Here is a 19,365-nt window from a genome sequence, read left to right as displayed (position 1 = left end):
AATAATGATCTCTAGTTCTCCTCTGGTCATAAATTCCTTCCTCCTCCAAAAGTCTGAGAGGTAGACTATCCTCTGTTCCTCTAATCTATCTATTATCTCCCTCTTTATGCCTAAATCATGGACCCATTTTGATCTTATCTTGGTATATGGTGAACAAGTGGATATCTTAAGAAGATCCAACTCACTTCCAGTTGATCAATGATGAACAGAAACAACTACACCCAGAGAAGTTACACTGGGAAGTGAATGTAAATTGTTAGCACTACTGTCTATCTACCCAGGTTACTTATACCTTCGGAATCTAATACTTAATATGCAACAAGAAAATGGTATTTACACACATACATTGTATCTAGGTTACACTGTAACACATGTAAAATGTATGGGATTGCCTGCCATCTAGGAGAGGGAATAGAGGGAGGGAGGGGAAAATTTGGAAAAATGAATACAAGGGATAATGTTATAAAAAAATTACTCATGCATATATACTGTCAAAAAAATTTCATAATTATAAAATTAAAAAAAGAAAAAAAGAAAAGTTATGGATTAGGGTTTGGGGGATTCTTTGCATATTCATTCTTTTTTTTATTTTTTACTGTAAGTAAAATTATTTACAGTAAAAGAAGAGACCTATGGAACCCTGCATCAAAATCTATAGAGATTTTCTTGAGTGCTTTAGTATTGACTTAAGTCAATCTAGAAAGAGGGACTAAGTGACTGGTGCAAGGTTATAGAACACTTGAACAATGAACAAAGAAAATGGAAACAGGAATATAGGAAATCTCAGTCCTTCTCTTTGCTTCCACTCTTAAGCTATGTGAGACTACTTTTATCTCTACCTATTGGCAATTTCAAGTACATAGCATAGAATTAGTAAGTCAATTTTTAATCATGTTAAATATTAACTATATTGCTTTATTTATAAAAGCATTTTATTTATAAAAGCATTTTCTGTTTTTATTAGGGCAGTAGATGTTTTGTACAGCTGCAAAGTTTACTATTAATAACAAGTTGTTTATAAGTGCCTCATCCCTAGGAGCTCAAAGTACTTGACAGACATTATCATTAATCCTTGTAACATCTACAGAGGGTAAGAAGAAGGTGCTTATTATTTTACAGTAAGTGAAACTAAAACCTGAGGAAATAAAACATTTTGCCAAAATCACACAGAAACCAGTAGTATAAATAGCCCAGAATACATCAGATCTTCCAATTCTTAGGTCATTGTTTTCTCTTACCTTACTTGTAACAAAACATCTTGCATAGATTGTGCATCCTGCATCCTGAGAACCCGCCTTCATAAATTTAGTACATATTGCATTCCTTGGAAAAAAACTGGTATGTATATGACATATATGGCATGGTACACAGAGATAATGCATATAAAGAACCATCCCTGCCCTCAAGGAACTTATTCAGAAAGTATGTAATACTTGCTTACTATATGTAAGGAGCCATGGCAGAGGATAGTAATGCTCAAATAAAAAAAAAATCATGAAGTGTTTACCCTTGATAAATTTGTAGTTTTGTCCATTGGGTAAAGGAAGATGAAAGAAGAAAGACAATATGTTAGTTATAATATAACATAGAATACATGTACAAATACAAAGGAGATTCAAAGAGAATGCTATGAGGGGAAAAAGTGACTGCTTCTTAGGAGAAATGAGAAAGACTTCAAAGTAGGTGCAGGTTACTTGCTGGACAATTTCAATAAAGAGGTAAGAAGAGTCACTTCTAAGCCTTTGTAAATCCATGATGGGGCAAGATAAGATCAAGAAATTATAGATTTTCTTGTTTGGCCAGAAGTTAGAGGATATTAAGGGAAATAGTGTAAAATAATTTTGAAAAGCAGGTTTAGAACCAGATTGTAGAGAATTCTGAATGCCAGGTAAAGAATTTTATGTTTTATTCAGTAAACAATGAGGATCCAGTTAAGCTTTTTAAACAGAGGTCTGTACTTTACTAGAATTACTTTGACAGAATAATAAAGGATGCATTGTAAAGGGGAAGAGATAGGAGGCAGAGAGACAGTATTAAGGACTTTATTAATTTATCTTGGGCTAGAGGTAATGTAAAAGAAAGTAGGATATGTATATGAGATATACTTCAGAGTTCAAAATGCTAGGTCTTGAAACTTGATTGGACATGGGGATGTAGAAGAGTGGGAAAATCAGATATGACTGAACCTTCACATGTGAGTGACTGAGAAAATGGTGATATCAGTAGAATCAGAGCAACAGATAATCTTGGAGGAAAATAATCTATTTTGAATTTGCTGAACTGGAGAATTTAGCAGATCAGGTATATATGTGAAAATGTGAAATATAAGCTTAGAGAAGAGGATGAGATTGACTTTAGGAATCGTCTGCAGAGGTCATAACTGAAACCAGAGTAATCAATGAGATTACCAAAGTATGGGATGCTGAAGTAAGGGGAGAGAGGGAGAGGGAGAGGAAGAGGGAAAAGGAGAGGGAGAGGGAGGAAGAAAAAGAAAGAGAGAGAATGAGAGGGGGGAATGAGAGGAGGGAGAGAGGGAGGGAAAGGGAGAGGAAGAGGGGAGGAGGGAGAGAGGAGGAGGAGAAGAGGAGGAAAAAACAGGAGAAGAAAAAAGATCAGGCACCTAGGGAAATGTCTACACTTGGGTGTGTAGAGGAAACTAAAGGTCAGGGAATAGATGGAAAGAGCCATGTCGAGGAAACCCAGGAAGAAGAAAATAACAAAAAAATGTTTGTTTATTTTTCTTTTCTGCAATGCTATTTTCCTCCCTGGGAAGAAACCATGTGAGAGTTGAAGGTCTTTAATCTAGAAATAGGTTACCTTTGATTCAAATTCCTGAAATCTGTTTGGTTCAGCACTAAAACTTCATTGTACTTGAAAAGCAACATATGCACAGAGACCATGCCTTTCTGCCATTAAATCTTTGCTATTAACCTGCGTCTTCTTATATGAGAAATATGGGAAATGATATCTGCTCTCTTGTGATATTGAAAGTAAATGAGATAAATTTTGAAGAGTACTTCGAACTGAGACAAATTATTTTATATAAGTTGACTATAATTTTGTAAAATTATATTTCTTTATCTTCCTTTATTTTATCTTAAAGAACTTCTATTTCAGAGTGTTCCATTAGTCCAGTTCTGCCTCATCTAAAACCTAAGTGCAGAGAATAATTGCTGCTGTTTTTCATTGTATGGTTAGGTATATTTTTTGAACTGAAGATAGCATATTTCAAAAAGTAACTAAAATGTAGGGCCCTTTATTTTCAAAACAATATGGTATATTAAAACTCCAAATTCTTAATATGATCCCTTTATTTAAAAAGAATATTTAACATAGAAAACACTACAAAAGTATATTGCTATCTAAAATCACAGAATAATGGAATTTTAGGATCAGAAGAGGTTTTAAAGATATTCTAGCCTAATTCCTTCATTTCTTAAATGAGGAAACTGAGGCTCAGAGTAATTAAATAATTTGTTTAAGTCTTAACACCATGGGGAGTGGGGTGAAGAGAGAAGACAGGTGATGCTTTGATTGTTTCCCTTTAAAGCAATCAGGTGTTTCAAAAGAAAACATAATATTGGAAATGAGATTGTAGTTTTTGACCATGGTTTAAAATAGAGGGCTGATGAATTCTGAGCTCCTTGAAGGTAGGGACTATTTTAAACTTTTCTTTATATCTTCAGTTCTTAGCATAGTTTCTGTGACAAAGTAATTACTTAATAAATGATAGCTGCCTGACTGGCCAGAGATGGAGCATACCTAACAAAAGCAGATAAAAATATATTTGCCTGAAATCATGTAAATCAAAAATACTTTAGGCTAAAAAAGAAAGAGATAAGGAGAAACTCAGCTAGTAAATCTGTCAAAATAGATAAAGAAGAACACCTGAAATTCACAGGTGAAAAAAACCAGGAAAAGAATAACCAATAAATCCTGTGATTTCAAATGTTGTAAACAAATTCATAAAACATAGGTAACAAATAGAGGGATTTGACACCTTAAAGCAATAAAAAGAAAAATTATCTCATTGATATCACTGAGACTTGTTGGAAAAAGAACTATGATTTGGATTATAGTTTTGGAAGAGAATAAAAAAGGTAAAAGGGATTATAGAAGTATATTTTCAAGTGAAGGGGTCAAGTCAAGATTTCAGGACTGTGATTTCATCAGTGGAAGGCACTCCTAATGTGGCTTAGTATACCAATTGCATCTCATTTAGAGAATTGTCTAAAGGCACTGAGAATTCAGTGAGGCCCATGGTCACATAGGTAGGCGGTCAGAGATAGGACTGAACACATGTTTTTTGGACTATGAGGTCATTCCTCTAGCTACCATTCCTCTAATAGCTTTGTAAATTAGGAAAACATACTCATGTGAAAAATTATGGGAAACAAAAGCCTGGTGCAGAATATATAAGTAAAGATCATTGAAGTGGAAATAGAAGTAATATTATTGTCAATTGTTGTTCAGTTGTTTCTGACTTTTCCATGACACCATTTGCTGTTTTCTTGACAAAGATGTTGGAGTAGTTTGTCATTTCCTTCTCCAGCTCATTTTATAGCTGAGAAAATGGAGACAAACAAAGTTAAGTGATTTATCCAGGGTCACATAGCTTGTTGAATTCAGGTCTTTCTGATTTCAGGCCGGCATTCTATCCACTGTGCCACCTATCTGCCATTGTTATCTAAGATCTGGATCCCCTCCCTCCCTGTTGTGGGCTAAGAATACCTACCTGCCTTTGAAGATCTTACATTCTATCAGGGTAGGCAACATTTTTATCTATTAAATATGCACAAAATGTAGTCAAGTAGGGAGAAGTTTTGGGAAAAGGTCACACACCTAAACAGAGATATGAAATAATGATGACAAGAGACCCCAGTTGTGGACATTTCTCTCTGTTCGAAGTAAAGCCTCTAATAATTAATTTGTCTTAATGATTATTTTATAATTCAAAAAGTAGAAGAACTAAAGGGTCTTCTGTTCTAGATTTGATTTTTACCTGGAAGAAGGGACTAGTTACCAGTAATGGAAATAATGAGGAAATGAGGAAAGCTCATCATAATCTGACTGCTGTATGAATTCACAGAAGACCTATCAACCCATTAAAATTTTTTAAAGCTTTGTATAGAAGATAAAAAAGAATGTGTCCAGGCGCACCAAGGTTGGAAAGAGATATTTCTTTGCTTTAAAAAAAAAAACATTTAAGGTAGTGTGTATATGTTGTTATTGCAAGATTGGACAGACTTAAATATTTATTCTTGTGGAAAGGGTCTCCACAGAGTAAGTTTTAAAAAAAAATTTCACAGAGTAAGTTGTTAAAGGATAATCTATCAGTTGCTTAAAAGATACTGGGTACACCCTCCAACAATACATAGAATATGACTCCTTATTCTTAGCTCTCAAGGCATAACAATTTACAAACATAAACTTTGCAGACACAGGAGAGAATTTTAATCCTCACTTCTGTTGTTTCTGTTCCATTGGCAGAGCTACCAGAGAATTATAGTTAACAATGATTTTGTCACTACCTCTACCTCATGTACCCATTAGGTAAACCATCCCATATTTCAGGTAGCCCTTAAGGAATGCCACTTTGCAAAGGACTGTATTGAGTAGAGAAAGCTGTGTAATTTGGATTAGTGTGCCTGTTGATGTCTGCTTTTGCCCATTCTTGATGAACATAGGAGCTTGTAGTGATAATGGAGGGAGTTGGTGCCCATCAGAAGCATAAGGACACTCATCTGCTGACCTCTAAAAGGTACATGGAGCATTCTCGTTTTCCAGAGGAAAGGGGCATATGATGTAAAAAGTAGTAACTTAGTTACTACTGTTTTTAAGCTCTGATATAATCATGCCATTTGCTATGATAGTCAGAAGAGAAAAATTATCATATGTCAGATGTTTAATATCTATCCTAAGTAACACCCTGACTTTACATTGTGAATTTAGAGCATCTCCAGGAAAAGCAGACAATCCTGTTTGAAATCTTTACTCTGTTTGGCTTCAGAGAATAGTGGCCTGCTTCTGGAGAGTTTGTTTCATGGGTGCCTATGATTTTATATGTTTCCCCTTGAACTAAAACTCAGTAGAATGTAAAGCTCACTGAAGGCAAGGGCTATTTCATTTTTGTATTCATTTACATTGTGCTTTAAGCTTTTACAAAGTATCATAGAGATATTATTTCATTTAATTCATGCAACAACTCTATGAAATAGGATTTATTATTATCCTCATATTATAAATGAGGAAATTGAGGCTGAGAGAGGTGAGGTGGTGATTTGCTTTGGATCACACAGTTAGAAGACAGTCTAAGGAAGAACTTTAAACTCAGTTCTTCCTGACTCTTAAGTTCAACATTCTGTTCATTGTGCCATTCAGCTACTTATTTTTGCCTTTTTAACCCCTGTGCCTTTTATGATACTTTGCAACACTTAATATTAATTAATTATTAATATAAATTTGCTTAATAAATGCTTATTGAATTCATTTGAATAATATTCTAATATTTATAGTTAGAAGAGACCTTTAAAAAAATCTTCTCTCCCCCCCACTTCCTTTTATATATGAGGAAGCTCAGGTTCTAAGAAGTTTAGTTAGTGACTTACCACGACTATCAGGATTGTGTGTGACAGAATCAGGATTCAGAGTCAGCCCTTCTGACTCCAAATTCAGGGGTCTTCTTCTGGCTATTAATATAATAACATAGTTTTTAGAAGTCATGTTCCTCTGTAGCAGGAAGCTTTGTTTAATCTTTCTTCTTTCTCTTTGAAAATATATATATAAAAAGGGAGAATATGAAATAAGCATTATAAAAACATTTTGTAAAGACCAAAGCCCCCTTTGAATATTTAGACTGAGAGGAAGCTATTGTAAGTTATTGTTTGTAGCATTGGCTCCACTAAAAGTTCATCTACCTAGAACATAGAATTCTAGAACACTGAAAATAATTTTGGCTGAAGATAGATATTTTGCTAGTAAAACGGGAAACGGAGGCCCAGTGGATGCTCTGTTGCTACAAGTTAAAGATTGTACTCAATGTCGTTTTAAGCAACAGCAACAAAAATGTTTTTATTGGAAATGGTACAATTGTTCCATGTAAAATGAGAAAGAATTTTTGCATGCACTGTTAAGCTGCCTATTAAACTGGGAAATAGGGTTACTTTTAATGATACAGTACATCAGAGTCAGAAGAAGCTGCCCTCAGCAGATGGGTAGCATTATGAAAAATATAAAACTTCATTTGCATTTGAAACACTTTTCTTCATGATATCCACTGAAAATTTAGTGGTCCTTGTTAGGGCAGTAGTACTTAATATCTGGCATTAAATATCCAGTTATTTTGCATGGTATCCTTTTCTGTCACAGAAAGAAGGAAAGGAAAAAAGTGATGAATCCTGAAAAGTTAAATATCCCATGCCAAATCTCACTAGGTAACATTGCATTGAATGGGCAACTAGATAGAAGGTGTTGGTGAACAATTCAGTATAATTCAGCCAATCAGAAGAGAATTCCTCTGCCTTTGAAAGATATATGGATGGAACATGGATCCAAAATATCTGGAAAGAAGATTATAAAGATTTGTTTTTTCCTCCCACAAACCTGTACTGTTTTGTACTTATTTGGGGGCTCCTAGATGGCGTAGTAGTGTGAGTAACAGGCCTGGAGTCAGGAAGTCCTGAGTTCAGTCCAACCTCAGAGGCTTCTTAAAATTCCCCAAGTGAGCACTTAATCTCCCTCTGACTGACTCAGTTTCCTCAACTATAAAATGGAGATAATACTAACACTTCTTTTACACTTTTGTAAGGATAAAATGATATAATATTTGTAAAATAGTCAGTATGGTGCTTGGCATATAGTCAACACTTAATAAATGCTATTTCATTCCTCTCAACTTAACAAGAGTGCCATTTATGTGGTAGCCATATTTTGTATGGAAACAGTTTTGTCAAAGCTCAGTTCTTAAGTCTTTCTATCCATATGGAGAAATAATCAAAGGAGATGGCATTGTGGCACCATGGAATATATTGAGATGACTTTATACCTTTTAATGGCAACCTCATTCCCTTTGAAAGGACTCTAGAATTTAACTTTAGGAAAGAAATGCCCATGTGCTTTCATGTGGCTACTGTGGAAATTCTTCCTCCTCCTCTTTTTTTTCTCATTCTGTCTCTGTCTCTGTTCTTTTCTCTCCCCTCTTCCTCCCAGTTTCATGAAAATTCATTTATCTGTGACATTTAAAGACTCTGTCTGAGAGGTGTCTGGAGCTGAGGCGGGCTGCGTACATCAATAGTTTCTTAGAATCTGGCACTCTGTCAATATTTGGGGGCCTCAGTAACAGCACTTAGATGCAGTGTCTGCCAGCAGACACGCTCTTAGTGTCTCGGTAATGAGTTTGAATGGATGGATATTAGTACGTCAGATCTTCTCACAATAGGTAATGCTTTGGAGCCAGTTTTTCTAGGTGCCTTGATTTTTCCTCTCTGCATTTTACTTCCTGTTTATTTGATATCATTTGTGTAATATATGAAATCATAAGAATCTTCAAAACAATTTTTTCTAGAGTAAGAAGTAAAGGGGATTATTGTATAATCTAGATTTGTGGGGTTATTATGGAGAATATATAGGAATACCTGAATAATGAGAATTTTTTAAATTGTATTACTAGATTCTCCTTTTGCATGCTTTAGATGGATAGGATAAAAAACACTGGGTACTATTTTATGGAAGTAATGTTTATTTTTCTTAAGATCTTTCAGCCTTCTTTCATAAAATATACAGAACTCATGTGTAGTAGGAGATTGTAGGTGGTTGAAGGTAATCTTTTACTGGGGATGGAAAAAAAAGTGTTTCCATAGGAAACTGCTGCTTGTTGTCATTCTCTTTGAATTTCCAAATTCTCTTGGAGTGTCTTTACTCGTAGATGAAATGGCTTATTAATGAAAGTAAATAATAAAGGCCAAGAAAAGTGTTGAGAGTAGAGCAAGACTAGAGTAGACATTATTTTATTCTAGTACTTCTTATTCCAGGGATGCTATTTACTTATCCCCTCTGAAATATTAACTTAGTATTTCCTCTGGGTAATTCTGGAATGTAATATTCAGTGGAATAAAGAAATGTTACTGAGAGTTCACCCTATGCCTGGAGTGTGAATCTAACTAGGAATGAGTCCAGAAACTTTCATCTGATTTTGACATCCCTAATTCAACAAACTGAAAGGAGATAAAGATGCTTCTAGTAATGGCTTGGGCATTCCAGTTATCAAAAAATCCAGTCACTGAAGCTCTAGAGACTTCAAATCAGGGGCCACCACCCAATGAGCCAGTAGTAACTCAAACTCACTAGTTCCTGCCACATCATTTTTCTAATGCTAACTCTCTGACTATCTCAGGCCCTTCTCAGGCTGGATTTTCAAGTTAGACTTCCAGAATTTAAAGACTTTTTTCCTTCCCTTCTTAAACTGGTGGCCTTCTTATATATCACAGAAAGCTCTAAGGTTCCTCATCCTATGATCCAGAACTCTTCCATCTGGCAGTTAAGGAATCATAGAGTCATTGATCTTGAAATTAGAGGCAATTATGTTTCATCCTCCCAGTTTACAAATAAAGCCCAGAGAAGTTGTGTTGGGCAAAGTGTCAAACAAAACTATTATTTGAGCTTAGTAATAATAGCGACAGCAACAATAACTAGTAATAACAACAGCAACAATGATTAGTAATAATAATGCTAAATAGTTAGCATTTATGTAGAACTTTAAGCTTTGTGAAATACTTAACAAATATTACATTTTATCTTCACAAAAACCTTGTAATTATGCTATTATGATGATATGATGCTATTATGATGCTATCATGATACCCATTTTATAGATGAGGAAATTGAAGCAGTAAGAAGTTGTATGACTTGCCTAGATTGCATAAGCCAATAAATGTCCAAGATTGACTTTGAATTTATCTAATCTAGCACTCTGCCTAGCATTCTTAGTTCTGGATGCCAAGTTCAGCCCTCCAAAATCATCCCTCTCATTCTCTCTTACCATGCTACCTCTGTAGTTTCAGAAGAGTTGGAGATGATGATGCTTCAAGAATTTTTTGGTTTTTTTGGTTTTGGGGTTTTGATTTTGGTTTCACTTTATATCTATAGCTTTCTCAAAATCTGAGAGGTCATTTGATGAACTCTAATAAAAGACATTATGTTTTTATGTTTTTAGAAATAATTATGACAATTTTCAAATGTCACAATTTTTTAAACTAAATTATCCATTAAGTTGATGAGGAGTGGCCTCTTTGGGAGTACTGCATTAGTCTAGAAATAATATGGATGTGGAGAGGTGTGTGCCAAAGGACCCAATCATCTTAAATGATCTGGCTTTTATTTAGGTTAAGCCTCACAGATTTCCATAGGTTAAAGAAAATGGATACAAGGAGAGAGAGGATTAAGGAAGAAAAAAAGACATGGAGACATATTCTTAAATGACATATCAGAGTGTCTGGTTCTTCCCTGTACTCTTTTAAAGCATATACAATAGGGCCAAAGTAGCATATGTACTGTTACAAATGAATAGTGGGATTATTTGCAATGTGATGAGCTACCATTTTTCTATTCTCTTTTTATTAGAACTAAAAGATTCATTTGACTAAAGCAGAAGAAATTCAAATTATATCTTCTGGAGATCTCAAGTACTTCTGTAGTTTTTCTCTTTCAGTTTAGAATATTAACATAGCATCAAGTAAAAAAAAAGTGGGGAAAAATTGTGGGATAAAGATGATGAGAGAATGCATCAAATTTTATCACTTGAGGAGAAGCTTATCCACCGACTCTTTAGCTTTTTCTACCTTTATATTGTGAATTAAGTAAAATATACTGTTATTGTGAGGATGCAGTTAATTAATGCCAATTTGATGTCACATTTATCAATATACACAATCTGGGTTTGTGTGGATTTGAAATGAGCAGGTTACTATCAGACAGAAAGTAAAGGATAATCATTAGAAAGGTATCTATTCCAGTCCATGATTTTCATATACAATGGCAATTTTATCCAGAAATCTTTTTTTGGCCAAAACATTCTCACATTTGTTCTGAGGCAAAGATAATTTTGTAGAGAAATTCTCACAAAAGGTCCACTTGACAGCTTTTAACTCCAAAGAACCCCAAGTAGAGGTGTAATGACCAGAATTTTTCTGTTTCCTTTTAGTACTCAGTTCAAGAGAACCATTTAAACACAATCCACCAAATTTACAATGCATATAGCTCTGATTGGGTGTCCCTGCCTTTGTTCTCTTTGGAGAAATCACTTAAAAACTCTTTTCTGCAAAACTATAAAAGCAAATATATTTTGAATTTCTTCACATGTCATATTGACCCAGTAGATAATTTAGCCAAGTGCAATGGAGCCAAAGATCAGGCATTTCTATTAGCAAAGAATGTTGAGTTGTACTTTATTACTACCCTATAAGTGTAGATAGTGATGGGTAGATTGAGGCAGAGAAAATGTGTGTGAGTTTATGAATTGCTGATACTCTTCTGTAAGGTCATATTGCCTTTTTTATAATAGATTAATAATTTATTATATGTAATATGTAATTAATGTAAACCATTATTATGAAGTATATATTTATAAATACATGGAAACTCAGGTTATTACACAGCCAATCTATTAATTACAATCCGACATGATTTCAGTTTATGGGGCTGTAAAGTATTCCGATATGCTTCAAAGGCAGGAAGACCTGGGTTGGAATTTTGCCTCTAACAAACACCTTATTGGTCAAGACAAGAGATAATCAGAATTGCAGTCTGAGCCATAGAATTTCCAGATGAGGTCAAAATCATGTTAAAAATGTAAGTGGGAAATAAACAAAGTGATAATGTTAAATATTGTAAGTATATAATTGTAATTAAATAAATAAACGTGCAAAACCAAAATGTTCATCGTCTAAGTCAATATATCACCACATAGGGATCTGTTCCTTTTGGAGTTTTTGCACTGCTGTTCTAGGCAGCTAAGAATAGAAATGGCAGAGAAGGTGCAGATCTTCATTACAGGGAGTCCCTTCACCTGAGTTTCCCTGTATTAGTGAAATCACATTTCTAGTTCCTGTCCTTATGATTGTAGGCACATATTAGCAAATCTCATTTTTTATTGGGAGAAATCCATAAAATTGGCTTAAAGACTCTTTTAAAAGATCTGGATACTAAGAAATAACCATTATGATATAAAGAAGGCAACCTGACAGACTAATCTAGTCTTCTATGAAGGAATGATAGTTCTGATGAAGTAAGATAGATACAGCCTAATTAGACATACTAACAAGGATTTTGATTCTGCCTCATACAACAATAAAATGGATCATAGAACTATTTGGAGAGTGTGCAACAGCTGGAGAGTTGTACTCAAGGAATTGTTATTAGCAGATCATCATCCACATGGGAGAAACTATTAACCACATTTCTCAGGAATTGTTCTTTATTGTTATTTAACTTATTCCCCTCATGATCCAAATCGATGATTTCCACCTTTGAGTTAGGAACATCCCAGGGAATTATGAATTATCAGACCTGGTGTTGCAATCTTATAAAAACAAAATTCATCAGAATTCAGAGGATGATAGATTTGGAACTGGAAGAGACACTAGGAACTATTTATTCCAGCTCTTTCATTTTATAGATGAGGAAACCGAGACCCAGTGAGATTAAGTGAACCACCAAAATCACATGGTGAAAAATCAAGATTTGAATTCAGGTCCATTGATTCCATAATTATTACTCTGCCTCTCACAATAAGAAATATGGTTCATATAACATTTGGAGGAGGAAGAAGCCAGCAGTGTTGCAAAATTTGAATAAAAACAAATGTATCAGTTCCAAAAAGTTGTAAATCTTGATTTTGGAATAGAGAGCATGATTAGGAAGGCTTCTGATATCACCAGTTTGAGAAGGAAATCAAACAAGTCACTTTAGTAGAGACAAGGATCAGAATGCAACATGAATTCAGAGAGATATGAGATATGGTTAGAAACCGAAGGATTTTTTTTTTGGCAAGGATGGGTTCTTTACAGTATGCTAAAAAAGAAGAAAAACAAATTTTACAAAAGAAATTTAATTTATTGAAGCATGTTCTCAATGACAAAATTCTATATGCAAAGCTTTCAGTTTAAAATTCATATACACAGAGCTATACATCAATATATTTGTTTCTATATGAATATATACATTTGTTTAAAAGAGTACAAATGCTTAGAAAAGGTAAATGTGTGTATGTATTTGTGTATATGTACAGATATTTATATATTCACACATATGGTATCCCAAAAGATAGTGCTGTTTTAATCTTTAATTTTGAAAAAAAAATATGTATTTTATATATATATATATATATACATATACATGTATATATATACTCACACACACATATATATACACATATGTATATATAACCATTGTTTAGACATACACATGCACACTTTATATAATCATCTGTGTGTGTATGTATAACATATACATTTTTACACATGTATATAAACTTAACTTTTTCCATGTTTGCCTTCTTTTTCCATTAGACTAATTACCTAAAGGCAGTTGATATGTCTTTTATCTTTATGTCATTTTAAAAAAAGCTTTTCATGAGACTTACTACCATGTTCTGAACATTATGTGTAGACATTTATATAGTAACTGATTAGGAGATGAAAACTACTGATTTAGATAAAAATGTGACAGTTGTAGCAGAAAGATAATTAAATAGGTTATCTATAGAACCTAGAAAACTGGGTTCTAGTTACTGTATGACCCTGAGTACATTTTTTTTTGCAGCTATAAAATGAGGGAGTTGTTTTCTTGAGGTCCACTGTGGTTCCAATATACCATGATTCTGTGAGTCCAAAATGCAATACTATTAAAAAAGTACATCTTTGTATAGCAATGAATGGAGGACATAGAACATAAGAATGGTGAGGTAAATGGAAAAGCTGTTTTCATAAAAAGTGGTAGGTAACTGGAATTTAAGTTTTCTTTTAACCTCATATTTGAAACCTGGTCGTATAATAACCAAACTGTCCTTTAAGATACTAACCATCATCGATCAATCTATATTCACCAGTTTGCACTAATTATTTATCTGCTTACATCTTGAATTGGGAGAGGGGGTGGCTTATAAAACTTTTATGAAGACCTAGAAATCCCAAGGTTAACCTATACACCCCATGCTACTTAACATTGTCTTATCAATAGGCATTTAATAAAAACTAAAAGAATGAATTGAATGAAAGTGCCATAATATAATATGCTAGAAAGATAAAGATTATTATTTCAGATCTTATGTTCCATGGAAAAACTTCATATCAATAGGAATCATAATAAAGATGTGAATCAGGTTAAAATCCATAAAAAGAAAAAAAATCTAACGTTAAATATTGTTTGAAATGCTGGCTAAATTCTCCTTTAATTCTCCCACTCTCCAGGGTATATTTATTTTTCTGTTTGCTGATGGGTAAGGGTATAGGTCTATAGAATCAGTTTTACAACTATAGCTTTCAGAAACTTCTGTATAGCACTATGTTCTCCAAAAATATGAAACCAAACAAGTATTGGTGGTATTTACCAAGGCAAGAGACATCAAGAAGAAGGAACCATGAAGAGCAATTAGAGGTCAGGACTGAGCATCAAAATATATTTTTTACCTTACATTTAAGTCTTGTTTAGGTGAAACAAATTAGGTGGAACATACCTGAAGTCTAAACTTGAATGTCTCCTTTTACTTCTGAGAATGGGCAATTGGGTGCTGAATATAAGATGGAAAAAGGTCAAAAGTCCCTCAATATCAACTTCTTTGGTTGTATTCATGTATACAAATAACCTATTATGTCATTTTGATAATTTGGAGGATATTATATAAAAATGAAAGAAGTGAACTCCACATTTAATAATTGTCTGAATATTTTTTAAATAGGAGCCTAACAAAACTGTAGAATTTGAATTAAATTTTTCTTGAAATATGAATACACTCAAGAGGGTCTATGAACTTCTTTCTTTCTTTCTTTTAATTATTTCAGTAGAATTAGTTTCTTTTGCAATCTTATATATTTTTATGCTTTAAAAAATATTATTCTAGACTATCCTAGGAGTTTGTGACATGTAAAAAAAAAAAAGGATTAAGAGCTTACTCTGTAGGACTATGAGATGGATTCAGTTTAGTCATAAATATATACATTATCATGCAAATTTTTCTTTGCCATTTGCAAAATAACTTGAATCAGAATATATATATATATATATATATATAAAATATACAAGAGAAATCAACTAAATCCTAGGTCTCTACATCGTGGACATGCATATTCTCTTCACTGTTTAGATTTGCATACCTCAGAGTTACCATACAAAAGGGACTCACTACAATGTTGTCATTTGAAAGAACAAAAAAATGATGGGACAAAAAATACATTTTCCAAAAAGTTAGAAATTAAGACTGCTTCAGTGATACTTATAACCATAAGAAAGATGCCTTCCCTTTGTCCCACCTAAAAAGAAAAGTTGACAAGTGAAAGGAAGTTTCCCTGGAGGTTACACTAGAGCAAAGAGTAGGGTAAACTGAAGGCTGTATGCAAGACCAGAGAGAAAAAGTTGGCAGAGACACAAGGAGATGCCGCCAAAAGTTCTCCATTTACAGTACAAAGATGGGTGATTATATTAGAACCACTTTTACCACTTCCCTAGTGTATTAAAGCAAGAATAGGTCAGACCAGGGAAAAGGAATAACATCTTGATGAACCTTTCCTTTCCTAAAAGCCTGTAGATGATGGAAACACAACTTAATCCAAGTTTTTTTTTCTGGATCCTCTTCCCAATTTTAAAAAATCATGATTTCCATTTTTTTGTTTCCAGATCAGAATGTTAACCAATAACATAGAGCAAAACTCCATGAGCTTATATAATCAGTGCCTCTATTCCATTGATTTTTATAAATCTTCACTTACATGTCATTCTGTAATTACTTATAACAATCTCTGCCTATTTTGCATTATGATTTTCCTTGTGTTAGTGGGTTTATTTTATACTGTGCCCCAGGAAGTATTTAAGATATATAGTTTCCTTTCTTATAAAAAGATCTTCTTTTAGGTTCTCTGGCTGGAATATTTCCTAAGAATCACACTTAGATTTGTTTGTAAAATTATATACAAACATTTGGATAACAATGCCTAATAAAGATCTTAATTTGGGGCACTAAATATATTCTATATCTCTTATATTTTTATATCATTCAGGTCAGGTAGATAGGGAACAGAATATTATTATCTTCATTGTGCTGAAAAGGAAGCTAACACCCAAGAAATAAAAGTTATTTGCCTGAAGTCTCTCAATGAATTCATGAGAGGCTGAAGGATAGAAACCAGAACTCTTCATTCTAACTTTGTTGATGTCTCAGTTTCCTACAGGGAAAAAAAGTGACAACATAAATGATCCCACACTTTAATTTTGTAATGTGATATCATTATTTTACTACTCAGTTAAATGTTTTTTGAATTTATATTGGTTGGCTTGGAAATAATGAATATCCTGTAGTGACTTCCTTCTGTTGATTATTTTCAAGGTATCCTGTGTTGTTTGTTCATTGTTGTTCTCATGTTGTCTCTGTTAGACGGTGAGCTCCTCGATAGCTAGAATTATTCTTTTTATTGCTATTGCCTTCAGCCCTTCCCCCCTTCATTTTTCTTTATATTCCCAGCATTTAGCATAGTGCTTGCTCTCTGATTATCATCACAGTCCCTTAATAATAGAACCATAAAATCTTGAATTGTAAAGGATCGAAGATGTTGTTTAGTTCAACTTTCTTTTTCTTTGATACAAGAATCCCCCTCTGTAATGTCTATAACAAATGATCAATCAGTCTCTGTATATCTCCACTGAAGGGGAACTTACTTTCAGGAGGCAGATCCCCCAACTTTGGGCCATATCACAGGAAAATTGTTCTGTCTTTTAAGCCAAAATCTGATTCTTTGGTACTTTTAACTGGCTTCAGATCTTCCCTTTTGAGCTACATAGAATTTATCTACCATATATGAGACTTTCAAATACTTGAAATCAGCTATCATGCTCTCTGCAAGTCTTCTCTTCTTCAGACTAATCATATTTAGCTCTTTCCACCAATCTCCACACTCCTTTGCTTCAGAAATCCAAAGCATCCATCTTGAAAGTTGAACATGAAACATCCATGACATCATCAAACTTTGCTAATAGTGAATGTCTGTGCTTCTACATGTATGCCATGTAGCAATGGATCACTGTAGCAGTTGAGGCAGGAGATCAGTTTATTTTACTCTAGTCTACAATCTCACTCTTAGCTTGTGATAATCATTCTATTACCCTAAAGAAAAAAGCTGCTGCTAGTTCATACTATTCAGTCCCACAATCACAATTGTGATGCCACAATCAGCCCCACTCATTTTCAGTGAGCAAAGAAAATTTTGGTTCAAGACTGTGGTCACAAAGATAAATATTGCTCAGTAATTCTCTTCGAAGTAGAGAATTCTAAACATGGAGGAGCCATCTCTCCTTAATGAGAGCCAGAAATCCTGTAAGTGCTTGAAATGGCATTCACAAGTCTGAGTAGTAAACAGACAAAAACAGGAGCGCACCAGTTGCACAAATGACTTGCTTGTCACAAACTTGTCATTGCAGTAATCTAACATTTCTTTCACAAAGCGAGATGGAAAGTATGGAACAAACAGGCCCTGCTGACGTTTTGGCTCTGCTAAGCCTTCCTCTGAGCTAAAGCATCTGCAGTATCTCCCTGCTCTAGACCCTTTATCTGCTGAAGCTATAGCTGATACTGTACATGTCACAGAAATGTTTGACTATTGCATTAACAAGTTGATGACAAGTAAGTTATTCCTGCCACTGAAATACTCCCATTTTTAGCAGTCTACCATTTTGACCTTCATTTTATTAAACATGTTGGCAATATACCCTAACAGAACAGAACACTAGTGAGACACCAGGATTTTTTGCCCCAGGCCTTGTTCATATCACTACAGCTCTGCACATACACAACTGCTGCCTCTTTATGACATAAGAGCATTGAAACCTTAGACACAAATTTTCCTGACGTATGGAAGTTAGTTTGTATGGCAAACCACAAAGGACAATCTCGGGATGACTTTCTGGGATTGGGCAAAGTGAGCAACATAGGAACATGTTTTCTGTGTCTCATAGAAGTGTAAGCATTGTAGAATTTTGACAGTAAAGCTATATGCTAGAAAAATTGAACAGAAATCTTATATGAGATTAAACAAAAAGTATTAGGACTGCCAGTGACTCTTGTTAGCACTCCTCCTCAACCCTCCCCCACCAGAGTCATTTGGATTGATCTAGCCTTACTCACTACAGTGCTCTCAACTCTTCTTTTCCTACCTGTGTTTTGCTGTTCACCTTCTCCTTCATCTGGAATAGAGGTATTTCAGGAATATCTCTTTGACCCGATCTTACTTCATCTCCATCACTGACATCATGCTTATGGATTAGCCAGCAGGGCGGTTCATACACCACAGCAATCACTGAATCTCTCCATTCTGTTTTTATAACCCTTCTCTTAATCAAGCTTGTCAAGAGGAACCAACATACAGATCTTGACATTCATTGAGGGTGCTATTTCATGGACCTTAGATTTAGCAGTAATAAAAGCTTTGTTTGTTGTGCCCCTGAATATTCTAACTAACTCCCCTGATTCCTCAGGCGTATGTGTATAAAAGAGTAAAGAAGAATGACTTTACTCCTTAAGACACTCGCCATTGAGGAAAAACAAATTTTAGTTCCATATGGATCTCATGTTAACTTGAATTCTTTCTAGCTTCATTCTGATTTGTTGTGGAACCAGTTAAATATAATATATTTGTCTGTCCATATATCAGGAGATCTTTGGCATGAAAAATCTTGCATTATCAGACTTATTTTCTGGATAGTGCCTCATGGGCTTTTAAATGAAAGAGTTTAGATGATCATCGTTCAACAAAAACCCAAAATTTTTGCCAGAACTCTAGTGGGTCTTAACTTTCTTTCTGAGCTAGCAAATTGACTGTAGTACTGTGTGGCAGATGAAATACTTTCTTCCTATTATTCCTGATATCTTACTATGCAATCTACACCTTCCTTCAGTAAGACATGTACTTCAGAGAAACAGGTGGAAAGGGTTTACTGGCTGTTTTTTATGTAAAAAGGAGAGACCATCTGCTTAATGATTGCAAAGATATTATCCAGAAAGAAAGGAGGAAAGGGTTGTATACAGCTCAACTTCTGTCTGTGGGCAAGCGAACATTTAAACAGAAAGAAGATCATATAGAACTGCATTTAATGACATGCAACTGAGTT

At 34.2% G+C, this 19,365-nt stretch overlaps 1 protein-coding gene across 46 annotated transcripts in view; it reads left to right on the top strand.

Moving 5' to 3' along the window:
• ZBTB20 (zinc finger and BTB domain containing 20) overlaps nt 1-19,365 on the top strand; it is a 1,031,727-nt gene that overhangs the window by 692,302 nt on the left and 320,060 nt on the right. For 6 of the 46 annotated variants that reach the window (XM_074301274.1, XM_074301277.1, XM_074301254.1 and 3 more), the window contains one exon: nt 4,646-4,765. The exons of the other annotated variants lie outside the window; for them this stretch is intronic. The gene's annotated coding sequence lies outside the window, so the exon portion shown is untranslated. The remainder of the gene's footprint in view (nt 1-4,645; nt 4,766-19,365) is intronic. 46 annotated transcript variants of the gene reach the window in all.

This window comes from Sminthopsis crassicaudata, chromosome 3, assembly GCF_048593235.1.
Source record: "Sminthopsis crassicaudata isolate SCR6 chromosome 3, ASM4859323v1, whole genome shotgun sequence".
In the NCBI taxonomy this organism is placed as follows: Eukaryota; Metazoa; Chordata; class Mammalia; order Dasyuromorphia; family Dasyuridae; genus Sminthopsis; species Sminthopsis crassicaudata.
The sequence above is the reverse complement of the archived record's forward strand: the minus strand, read 5'-3'. Positions and strand labels throughout refer to the sequence as shown.